General features: G+C 35.4%; 1 pseudogene; it reads left to right on the plus strand.

The window, feature by feature from the left end:
* LOC103214555 (ADP/ATP translocase 2 pseudogene) overlaps positions 1-12566 on the plus strand; it is a 142935-nt pseudogene that overhangs the window by 27551 nt on the left and 102818 nt on the right.

The raw sequence follows: 12566 nt of genomic DNA on the forward strand, positions 1-12566 counted from the left end.
TAGTTACAGAAGCTCTGCTTGATATTTTAAAAAGAATTTCAATATCTTTATTAAATTTATTCAATGGTATTCTGAATTCTTTGTGTTATTGAAATGCCCTCATTGTCTGGAGTGACACCTGAGAACGTGTTGTGTCACACTTGCAGTCAGTACGACACTGGGTCTCACCCAAGGCCTGCAATGAGTACTGCCTGGTTACTGTTGATGTTTATTCAAGGCCCAAGGGCTGTTTAGTTAGCAGGTCATGAATCTTGCCAAAATGAAGTCCTTCCCTTCAAGATAGCAGGTTTCCTCCTGTCCCAGAATGTGTCTAGAAATATTGTCTGGGAGCTAGGATCTGGAATGGGGACCTCAGGACTCTCCCTAGCACCCTATTATTCTGTGGCTGAGTTGGTATCAAAGTTGCAAGACAAAAGTCCACTTTACCTGTTTTCTCTCCTCAAGCAGAAGGAAGGAGTCCCTCCTGGAGCTGCTAGCTGTTCTGCCTGGGGTTGGGTGGAGGTTACAAATGCACTCTTTTGGCCAACCCAGACAGTGTCTCACTAGGCAACTTGGACCCCAAATCCACTCACTCTGAGCCCAGCAAAGCACCGGGACTTGCTCAGAAAGTGTAGTTCTTATGGCCTAGCTTGCCCTTCAAGTTAATTTAGGGCACCAGAGTGCTTTAACCTGTGTTCGGTGTGTAGCCAGAGCTCAGGTTCTGATCCTGGGATGGATGAATCCTCTCTGGCTAGAGCTTATCTACACGCTCCCTCTGTAGGCATTAGCTGACTTCTGTCTTGTATTGTTTTCCACTGTGACAGGGAACCACTGAGTTCCAACCCAAAGTACCCCAGTGGCTTCACTGTCTCCCTCCCCCAAGCACAGATTCTTATTCCATATCATGTGGCTACTGCTGGAGGTTGGGGGAAGGGTGGTGTCAGAGATTCCAGACTGTCTTCCCTACCTTTTTTTTTTTCCTTGTTATAATGTTAAAACAAAGCAGTGTGATTGCTCACCTGATTTTTCCTGATTTTCATTTCTTGTTAAGCTGCTTTCTTGTGTGGCTACTTATTCAATTTGGTTTTCCTGCAAGGGGAACGATTGGTCATCTTACGCCTCTCCCTCCTCTTTGGACTGTTCTTCATTGATGTTCATGGTCTTTCAGGATAGTCTTGAAATTTGCCATTTCCTATCTTTCATGTGTTGTAACTATACTTCCTTCAACTTACCTGAACACATGCACACCTTTCTTTGTGTTTACAATTTTGCTGGAAATTACAATTCTCTCATTTCTAAATAATAACTATTATGTACAGCCCATTTCAAAGACAAAATCCTCCCTCCTGTACCCACTCCAATCAGATGTACTATGGATGTGCTACCTTGTTTCAACTTTTAAAAACAACAGGCAAACAGTTATACTCTGCTTTATAACATGGTGGAACGTAAACAAATACTTTCTTCCATAATTTTTGAGAGCAGTAACTGTGTCTCGCCAATCTTCATATTCTCCATTGCACTGACCATAGCATTTTGAATATAATTTGTAATCAATTAAATGCATGAACAAACAAGTAAAATTTTATGGTGCAGGGAAAGTATTATTATTATTATTATTATTTAAAAAGGGCTCTGAGATAGAGTCTACTTTTCTGGGATAGTACCAAATAAAAATGAAACCAAGAATTTATGGCAATCTGAAAATACTGAGAAAGACCACTAAAAAAAGAAGGCTAAGAGCTTGTTTAAAAATATAAGAAATAAAAAAATGACCCATATAACTGACTATAGCAAAAGCATGTGCCTTCTGAAGTAAGCAAGGCACAAAGTAAAATAGACATCCTTTTAATAGCTCTCATATCTATGCAGAGATGGCCAAGGTCTGGTAGTGATTTTCATGATGATGGGTCTGGGAAGCTTATTGTTTTTTAACCAGTTTTATTACCTATCCCCAGCAAAAGGCATTTGTTTATATTCTTTCCCCTTTTATTGACTTTAGACATGAAGAGAAGTATTACTGCTTCAGAATTAGGCTATCTCAATAAACAAGGCAATTTTATTACAGATATCAGATGCAACAAATATTTGGTAAATCTTAATAACCGTATTCTTATACCTACACAATAAATTACTAGTAAAAACTGCTTTAGCTGTGACATTTTCACTATTTGCATTAACATGAACTCTTACATAGGCATATATTCCAATTTTGAAAAGAAAAGCTTTCACAAACATTATGACATTTGATTGAATTGAGTAACTTAAAAAAAACTTTCCTTATTAAAATATCTTATAAAGTTGGATTTATCTTCAAAAGCAATATAAAACAAGTCTATAATTACATCTAGCACTTTTTCCTCAAGACGACATAAACTATTTCTTATAACAATGTTTCAGAAGTTTTCATTGCCCCTCTCTTTCTGTCTCTCTGTCCCACACAATTAATGAGTTAAAACTTCAAACTTTAAGTTAGACTTTAATTATCTAATTCTCATGGTTCCTCAGTACACTATTCAAATTCTTTGAACAGATGAACAAAGTATTTCATAGTCAAACTTGAGTAGATTGTTATAAAACAATATTTAAAGGTCACTCAAGAATTCCTATTCTTAAAGTTATTTGTATTTTGGAAGAAGATGCCCTGAGTGTCTATAAAGCAAAAGTATAAATAGAAATAAAGTAAATAACAGAAATCATGAAAATTTTAAGCATTATGGAAACTAATTGGGTAGACATCTCCATGAGGATTTCTCAATAAACCACGCTGCCTGGGGCATGTCATACTAGGTTCCATTTAACTATCTGATTTGACTTCTAGCTCAGATGTTTTAATTTTGTTGCTGTATCCTTTACCCTTTCTTTAAGTGCTTAAGGGAATAAAAAATAATTGAAGATCATATATAATATTATAAAATAGTTAATATTATACAACTTTTACTTAAACTGTCTTAATAACTTCATGTGCAGTAAGTCATTTAATGCAGTTTTTCTCAACTAGAAGTGATGTTACCTCCCAGGGGACATTTGTGATGGAAACACTTTTTGTTTGTCAGTATTGGAGTTGGCTACTGATAAAACAGGTAGAAACCAAGAAGGCTATTAAGCATCCTGCAATGAATAGAAAGGACTAACTCTTGCAAAAAAAAAAAAAATATATATATATATATATACACACACACACACACACACACACACACACATATATATGATTCAAAATGTCAATAGTGTGAGAAACTATATTCATTTTACAAATCCTGTGAGATAAGTAGCTATTACAACAAGTTTAGTGATTATTTTTCTTTTAATGAGGAAATCATAGTGTTAGCAACTTTCCAAGGTTACCTGGAAAATAAATAATTGAGCTGGAACTTGAACTCAGGCAAATTTAAGTAGTTTGGCAGAGCATACAGATCACAGGAGCCATGTGCTTGCACCAGTGTCGTAATAGGCAACTTCTGAAACGGCTCCCAATAATCCCCACTCCCTTGCATTCACATGAATGCGTGATACCCTCCATCTGTGTATTAAATAGGGCTAGTCATTTCTGTCTTAAGAATGGCTTGGAGCAACATTCTTAGAATGCTGGGATATCATTACCAGTATTAGGTTGTAAAATACTGTGATACAGCTTTGGCTGGTACACACTTCCTTTGGATTTTTCAGCTTACTTATTTTTTGATAAAGCAAGTTACTAGGTTGTAAGCTGCCCTACAGAATGAATGCTTCATTTAGCAAGAACCTATGTCCAACAACCCTGGAGAAAGTGAATCCAGCCACCAGTCATGTGAGAGAGCTTGGAAACTGACAGTTTCCAGGTCAAGTCTTCATATAAAACTGCAAATCTAGCTGGTTTCTTGATTGTATCTTATGAAATATCCAAAGTAGAGGACACGCTTAAGCCATCACCTGATAGCTGACTTACAGAAACTGTGAGATAACAAGTCGTACTATTTTAAACCACACAATTTTGACATAATTTTCATGTAGCAATAGATTACCAAAACAGATAAATAATTTGGAATTCATTTTAAATGTGCCTTTGAAAAATATTCACAAGATGTTGACATCTTCTTTGGAGACAGAAAATCATCCTGTTTCATCATTATAAGCTATATCTATCCACTCCTTTTACCCACTTAGAGCAAAATAATTGGTGTAAACGAATTAATGAAGTGAAATCGTTTAATAAGGTCTTGACTATTATCTCACTGGTGATGTAAATGTCATGGCTACTACAACATTAATATACATAATGTCATTTAAATGTAGTAGGTCAATCATAATGATTGATTGTAGGGCAAAGAAAAGTTTTATCGGTATTTTGTTACTGTCATGGTGCTGATGTCAGTTAAATAATGGCTAATACATATTATAATTGATTCAATTTCAACAATATGTGATGTGGTTTTAAAGCTAAAAAAAACTAGTTAATTAAAAAAATTGGCAGAAAATGGTGAGTAACTTAGCCACAGACTTTTCAAAATTGCATTTTATAACAATGTTGTGATCAGCATGGTAAATATACACAATTCGCTAGCTTGATTTACTTCTGTCATCATGTAAAACTTTAGATTTCTGTTACATTCATACTGCACAAAAATCAAACTATAAAGACAAGCTTTCCTAATACAACTTACAGATATCATATAAAATTTAATTAAAGCACTATTTAAAAATACTTCTCATGAATCAGTAAAATGAAGCACAAACATTACTATGTTTTGAGCTTTCTTAACAATGTCTCGTACATAACAAGGCCCAGTTTATATTTACTGTCATATTAAAACTGTAAAAGTTTATAAAAATATCAAAATGTTTTAATCACAATAGAAATATATAATAATTTTAAAAACATCAACAATGAAAATACATTAAAATGAAAAGTATAAATTCAGCATTACATAGCAGAGTACGGTGACTATACTTAACAAAAATAGATTGTATTCGGGTGGTGGACATCCTAAATACCCTAACTTGATGGCTACACATAATACACACGTAACAAAATTTCTCATGTGTCTCATAAACTTTACATATATAAAAGGAAATGTATAATTCAATACTACCAAAATAACATCATTCCTTCCAGCTATGTCTTTGTGCATATTAGTGAATTTTTTTGTGAAATAATTAAACAAATATGTATTAAGTACGTACTATGTTTCAAACATAAGATTAAACACTGAGGACATACTATTGAAAAAAATGAATAAAATCATAATTCCTCTGATAATGGACCCATATAGAAGAGTAGGGAAGAGAGAAAAATCAGTAAATGTTTAGTAACACATTGCAATAAGTGCTTTAAATACATAAAAGAAATTTCTATGAGACAGGGAGACTATTCATTTTAGGGAAGAGGCTGTCAAGAAAGTCCCTCCCGTCATTATGTATTCTACATATAACAGATGAAATTATGAACTCCTCCCTTACTGTCAAAACTGTATGCCACCAATGATACTGAAGCTGTGAATACACGAGACTATGAAGTCTAAATTTTGACTATACATAATTCCTACAATAGATGTAGAGCCAGCAGAGCTATGATTACTTGAAGTAGGCAATTGAATAGTCCTCCCTATAGAAATATCAATTCGTATAGTAATTTCATCAAATGTTTTACATTCATGAGCCGTGTCATAACTTGGTCTGAAAACAGACACAATTCCAGGACGTTTAAACAAAACAAACTTAACATTTACATGACCAGGCCTTTACTACAGCTAATGCACAGAAATCTGCGGGTCTAACCATAGCTTCATACCCATTGTTCTTGAACTAGTATCCCTAAAACACTTCAAAAACTTGTCAGCATTCATACTATAATATCAACGTGAAGCTAACTAGCATTAACCTTTTAATTTAAAGACTGAGAGCCAAAAATCTCTCCCCAGTGAAATGCCTTAACTGAACACCTCTACTCATCTGCATATTACTATTTTATCTGTAATTATATCACTGTTCATCCTACTTCCAGTAAAAGAAGAACTTAAAATATACTCACCAGGCAAATCCACTGCTAAAAACCGTTGAATCACAGAAACAGGAGACCCCTTGAGAATTAAAATGAAGATCTATTCATCTCTTTCATTATCCCAACAATAATAGGACTACCCGTAGTTATTCTAATTCCCTTAGAATACATTTTATTCCCAAACATTTTCTTCCCGTCACTTAGTCTCCTGATTTATAATCAACTAATTTGTACATAACCTAAAAAGTTACTTGCTAGGAAGTAACTTTTCAAACTGATTCCTGAATGATGACTAAGTGATACCAAAAGGCAGGCAAAGAATTGTTACAACCAGCAAATGCAAAAAAAAAAAAAAAAAAAAGTGCAGGTTTCAAAGTGTAAGAAGGAAACCATAATCTTGCTAGAATCTTGCACCTAAATCTACTAGCTATTATAAGGCTGATGGAATCGTATTAAGAAAAAATGACGTCCTAGATTATTTGAGCAGTTAACCCATAAAATTGAAAGAAGTTAAGGATTCCTTGTCCTAGCACTCACTTTATGCTCTTGAGCTTGGAATCTAGTCCTAATAAAATTGATGCATGGCATTATTATACTCTTTCATTTCTTTGTTAATTATGAAAACACATTCCTACAGTTTTCTAAGGTGCTACCAATTTAAACATTGAATGGCCCTTGACCTCTATGCTCCACAGGGTTCCACAACTATTTGTCTCAGAGTAATGTGATTATGTTAATAAAAAGCTGTTAGTCACAGGAATTATATAAAAAGTACCACTCAAAGTCCTCCCATATCTGTTTTTTTTTTTTTTAATTTATTTATTATTATTATACTTTAAGTTGTAGGGTACATGTGCATAACGTGCAGGTTTGCTACATATGTATACTTGTGCCATGTTGGTGTGCTGCACCCATCAACTCGTCATTTACATCAGGTATAACTCCCAGTGCAATCCCTCCCCCCTCCCACCTCCCCATGATAGGCCCCGGTGTGTGATGTTCCCCTTCCCGAGTCCAAGTGATCTCATTGTTCAGTTCCCACATATCAGTGAGAACATGCGGTGTTTGGTTTTCTGTTCTTGTGATAGTCTGCTAAGAATGATGGTTTCCAGCTGCATCCATGTCCCTACAAAGGACACAAACTCATCCTTTTTTATGGCTGCATAGTATTCCATGGTGTATATGTGCCACATTTTCTTAATCCAATCTGTCACTGATGGACATTTGGGTTGATTCCAAGTCTTTGCTATTGTGAATAGTGCTGCAATAAACATACGTGTGCATGTGTCTTTATAGCAGCATAATCTATAATCCTTTGGGTATATACCCAGTAATGGGATGGCTGGGTCATATGGTACATCTAGTTCTAGATCCTTGAGGAATCGCCATACTGTTTTCCATAATGGTTGAACTAGTTTACAATCCCACCAACAGTGGAAAAGTGTTCCTATTTCTCCACATCCTCTCCAGCACCTGTTGTTTCCTGACTTTTTAATGATCGCCATTCTAACTGGTGTGAGATGGTATCTCATTGTGGTTTTGATTTGCATTTATCTGATGGCCAGTGATGATGAGCATTTTTTCATGTGTCTGTTGGCTGTATGAATGTCTTCTTTTGAGAAATGTCTGTTCATATCCTTTGCCCACTTTTGGATGGGGTTGTTTGTTTTTTTCTTGTAAATTTGTTTGAGTTCTTTGTAGGTTCTGGATATTAGCCCTTTGTCAGATGAGTAGATTGCAAAAATTTTCTCCCATTCTGTAGGTTACCTGTTCACTCTGATGGTAGTTTCTTTTGCTGTGCAGAAGCTCTTTAGTTTAATGAGATCCCATTTGTCAATTTTGGCTTTTGCTGCTGTTGCTTTTGGTGTTTTAGACATGAAGTCTTTGCCCATGCCTATGTCCTGAATGGTACTACCTAGGTTTTCCTCTAGGATTTTTATGGTATTAGGTCTAACATTGAAGTCTCTAATCCATCTTGAATTAATTTTCGTATAAGGAGTAAGGAAAGGATCCAGTTTCAGCTTTCTACTTATGGCTAGCCAATTTTCCCAGCACTGTTTATTAAATAGGGAATCCTTTCCCCATTTCTTGTTTCTCTCAGGTTTGTCAAAGATCAGATGGCTGTAGATGTGTGGTATTATTTCTGAGGACTCTGTTCTGTTCCATTGGTCTATATCTCTGTTTTGGTACCAGTACCATGCTGTTTTGGTTACTGTAGCCTTGTAGTATAGTTTGAAGTCAGGTAGTGTGATGCCTCCAGCTTTGTTCTTTTGACTTAGGATTGTCTTGGAGATGCGGGCTCTTTTTTGGTTCCATATGAACTTTAAAGCAGTTTTTTCCAATTCTGTGAAGAAGCTCATTGGTAGCTTGATGGGGATGGCATTGAATCTATAAATTACCTTGGGCAGTATGGCCATTTTCACGATATTGATTCTTCCTATCCATGAGCATGGTATGTTCTTCCATTTGTTTGTGTCCTCTTTGATTTCACTGAGCAGTGGTTTGTAGTTCTCCTTGAAGAGGTCCTTTACATCCCTTGTAAGTTGGATTCCTAGGTATTTTATTCTCTTTGAAGCAATTGTGAATGGAAGTTCATTCCTGATTTGGCTCTCTGTTTGTCTGTTACTGGTGTATAAGAATGCTTGTGATTTTTGCACATTAATTTTGTATCCTGAGACTTTGCTGAAGTTGCTTATCAGCTTAAGGAGATTTTGGGCTGAGACAATGGGGTTTTCTAAATATACAATCATGTCATCTGCAAACAGGGACAGGAAGTAAAGCACTCCTCAGCAAATGTACAAGAACAGAAATTATAACAAACTGTCTTTCAGACCACAGTGCAATCAAACTAGAACTCAGGACTAAGAAACTCAATCAAAACCGCTCAACTACATGGAAACTGAACAACCTGCTCCTGAATGACTACTGGGTACATAACGAAATGAAGGCAGAAATAAAGATGTTCTTTGAAACCAATGAGAACAAAGATACAACATACCAGAATCTCTGGGACACATTTAAAGCAGTGTGTAGTGGGAAATTTATAGCACTAAATGCACACAAGAGAAAGCAGGAAAGATCTAAAATTGACACTCTAACATCGCAATTAAAAGAACTAGAGAAGCAAGAGCAAACACATTCGAAAGCTAGCAGAAGGCAAGAAATAACTCAGATCAGAGCAGAACTGAAGGAGACAGAGACACAAAAAACCCTCCAAAAAAATCAATGAATCCAGGAGTTGGTTTTTTGAAAAGATCAACAAAATTGACAGACCACTAGCAAGACTAATAAAGAAGAAAAGAGAGAAGAATCAAATCGACGCAATAAAAAATGATAAAGGGGATATCATCACCGACCCCACAGAAATACAAACTACCATCAGAGAATACTATAAACACCTCTACGCAAATAAACTGGAAAATCTAGAAGAAATGGATAATTTCCTGGACACTTACACTCTTCCAAGACTAAACCAGGAAGAAGTTGAATCCCTGAATAGACCAATAGTAGGCTCTGAAATTGAGGCAATAATTAATAGCCTACCAACCAAAAAAAGTCCAGGACCAGATGGATTCACAGCTGAATTCTACCAGAGGTACAAGGAGGAGTTGGTACCATTCCTTCTGAAACTATTCCAATCAATAGAAAAAGAGGGAATCCTCCCTAACTCATTTTATGAGGCCAACATCATCCTGATACCAAAGCCTGGCAGAGACACAACAAAAAAAGAGAATTTTAGACCAATATCCCTGATGAATATCGATGCAAAAATCCTCAATAAAATACTGGCAAACCGGATTCAGCAACACATCAAAAAGCTTATCCACCATGATCAAGTGGGCTTCATCCCTGGGATGCAAGGCTGGTTCAACATTCGCAAATCAATAAACATAATCCAGCATATAAACAGAACCAAAGACAAGAACCACATCATTATCTCAATAGATGCAGAAAAGGCTTTTGACAAAATTCAACAGCCCTTCATGCTAAAAACGCTCAATAAATTCGGTATTGATGGAACGTACCTCAAAATAATAAGAGCTATTTATGACAAACCCACAGCCAATATCATACTGAATGGGCAAAAACTGGAAAAATTCCCTTTGAAAACTGGCACAAGACAGGGATGCCCTCTCTCACCACTCCTATTCAACATAGTGTTGGAAGTTCTGGCTAGGGCAATCAGGCAAGAGAAAGAAATCAAGGGGATTCAGTTAGGAAAAGAAGAAGTCAAATTGTCCCGGTTTTTTTTTTTTTTTTTTTTTTAAGAGAGGATTTTAAGATGTATCATGATCCCGGTTGCCTGCAAGCACGTTAAAACATTGATACGCTTACAAATACACATCCCTCTTCCTATGTTATTTCATTTTAGAAAATGCCCCGTCTTTACTGAAGATAAAGAATCTTTCAAATGGCATTTCTATTAGGATATTGTCAACTGTGGAATTTCATTACATTTTAAAAAGTTATTATTCATTTGGTACCTATTTTCTTTAGTAGGTGACAGGTAGGCACAACTATGTTCTCATAGAATTTGGGGGCAGTGAAAAGATAACTAACATAAGTATTTGTAGTAAGTTGTTACAGGTGTTAGTATAGGGGAAATGGTGGATTCAACAGAAGCAAAAAATAAAAATAATCATGAAAAAGAACTAACTTACTCTCGGGGCCAGAAATGTCTCAGAAGAAGCACTATTTAAAGGAGAAACTTGGAAAATAAATAAGCATTGCTCAGAATAAAAGGAAAATATGGGAACAATATGTAGTGGAGGGGAATGAATGTTGAGAGGCTGGCTTTTGGACACAATCCTGCATATGTAAAAGCCTATAAACAAATGATAGCTGGTGACTTTGTTGGGCAAAATAGGTCGGTACATCTGAGGTTCAGAGTTTATGGGCACTGAATGTGTGAATGCAAGAGACAATGCTGGAAAGAAGGCAGACCTCCATAATTCAGGGCTGCATACATCAGGCATCTTTATTCTTAGGGCTTGAGAATCTAATGAATGAATTAAAGCAGAGTAGACATGGTTTAAGGGAAAATTCTACTACACTGCGCAAATTTGATAAGCCATTTAATATTTTGTTGTACTAGTTCAGGCAGTAGATAATCTGATCATTGTCTTTATCAGAAAGATGACTATAGATGAATTTGTGAGATGTTTCAGAAATAAATTGTCAGTACTCAGTGTCTTAATAGTGTCACCAAAGGCAAAAGAGAAATCACAAGTGCTTTCCAGGTTATTCGTTTTGGAAAGAGTTTTGAAAATATAATTATTTATTGTGAGAGGAGGACTTCAGTTTAGAACTAAATATAATGCATTAAATTTTGGCCATGAATGTTGATGTGCCTGGGAGACTGAAACAGAAATGACCAATGAACAACAAGCTATAATGTTCTACCATTTTCATAATACTTTTAAGAATGTGGAGGAACGTCTCAGTCTTCTGAAAATTGTAATGTATTTCCTTCTATAATTTTTCTGTGATGCTGATCCATGCCATACAAAGGGACAGATCACTTTGGCCTAAAAAATTGTTTCACAACTGCTCTTAAAGTAAAAAGTGAGATAATATTGAGGACTTAAGGAAAAGCTTGAGATGCTAAATTATAATTAGGTGGGGTAGACAATTAATTTTCTGGAAGAGCCTAGAATTGTGGTACTCTTTGAATGCTTTAGTAGTGATTACATTCACCTGCTTTATTGTTTTTATTATTTTATTTTATTTTTCTGTGTGTGGCAAGCCTTAACGAGGCCCGTGTTTCTCCAAAAATCTCTTGCTTTAAAAAGAATAACACAGTATACATTTCGGATTTTAGTAAGATCCTCCCAGCCACTTCTGCATTCTCAGAAAGAGTTAGGAGGAAATAATTGTAGAAGCATAAATTGGGGAGGACAGAAATAAGAAGAGACATAAGGGAGGAGAGTCTCTCTTATTTGAGGGCACAGCTGTCAACTTCAAAGTGATCAAGACAGCTCTTCAGAGTTTATTTACAGCTTCAATTTTCAATCCTGGCCCACAGTAGGACTTACTTGTGGAAGTTTTAAAACATACCTGTTCTAAGTTCACCCAATAAGTATAAAACCAATACCTGTGGGTTTAGGTGCCAAGTGTAGTTCCCTGTTAAAAAGCTCTACTAGTTATGTCAAGACCAATTCTTTATTAAGAGAAGCCAGTTTATAATCTAGGTAGAAGCTGGCTTTATAATCCTTTAAAGAGGGAGCATTCCGAAATTATTAGAATATACTTGACACCTTTTTATTTTTAAAAAATTTATAACTTTTTTTTTTTAATTTATTTATTATTACTAAACTTCAATTTGTAGGGTACATGTGCACAACGTGCAGGTTTGCTACATATGTATACTTGTGCCATGTTGGTGTGCTGCACCCATCAATAACTTTTTAAGTGTGAAATATAATATAAAAAATTGTACTTAAAATTATTGTTTTATTATTTGCTAACAACCAAAGGTTTTCTTTTGAGACCACAATTCCAGAAATCACAACAATAATATATTTGAACATAATGCTGATTCCTTGAAGAAATTTTTTTTAAAAAATAAAACCTATTAAAGGTGATTATTTTCTTTCTTGGAGTGATGCTA

This window comes from Chlorocebus sabaeus, chromosome 3 (genome assembly GCF_047675955.1).
Source record: "Chlorocebus sabaeus isolate Y175 chromosome 3, mChlSab1.0.hap1, whole genome shotgun sequence".
NCBI lineage: Eukaryota > Metazoa > Chordata > Mammalia > Primates > Cercopithecidae > Chlorocebus > Chlorocebus sabaeus.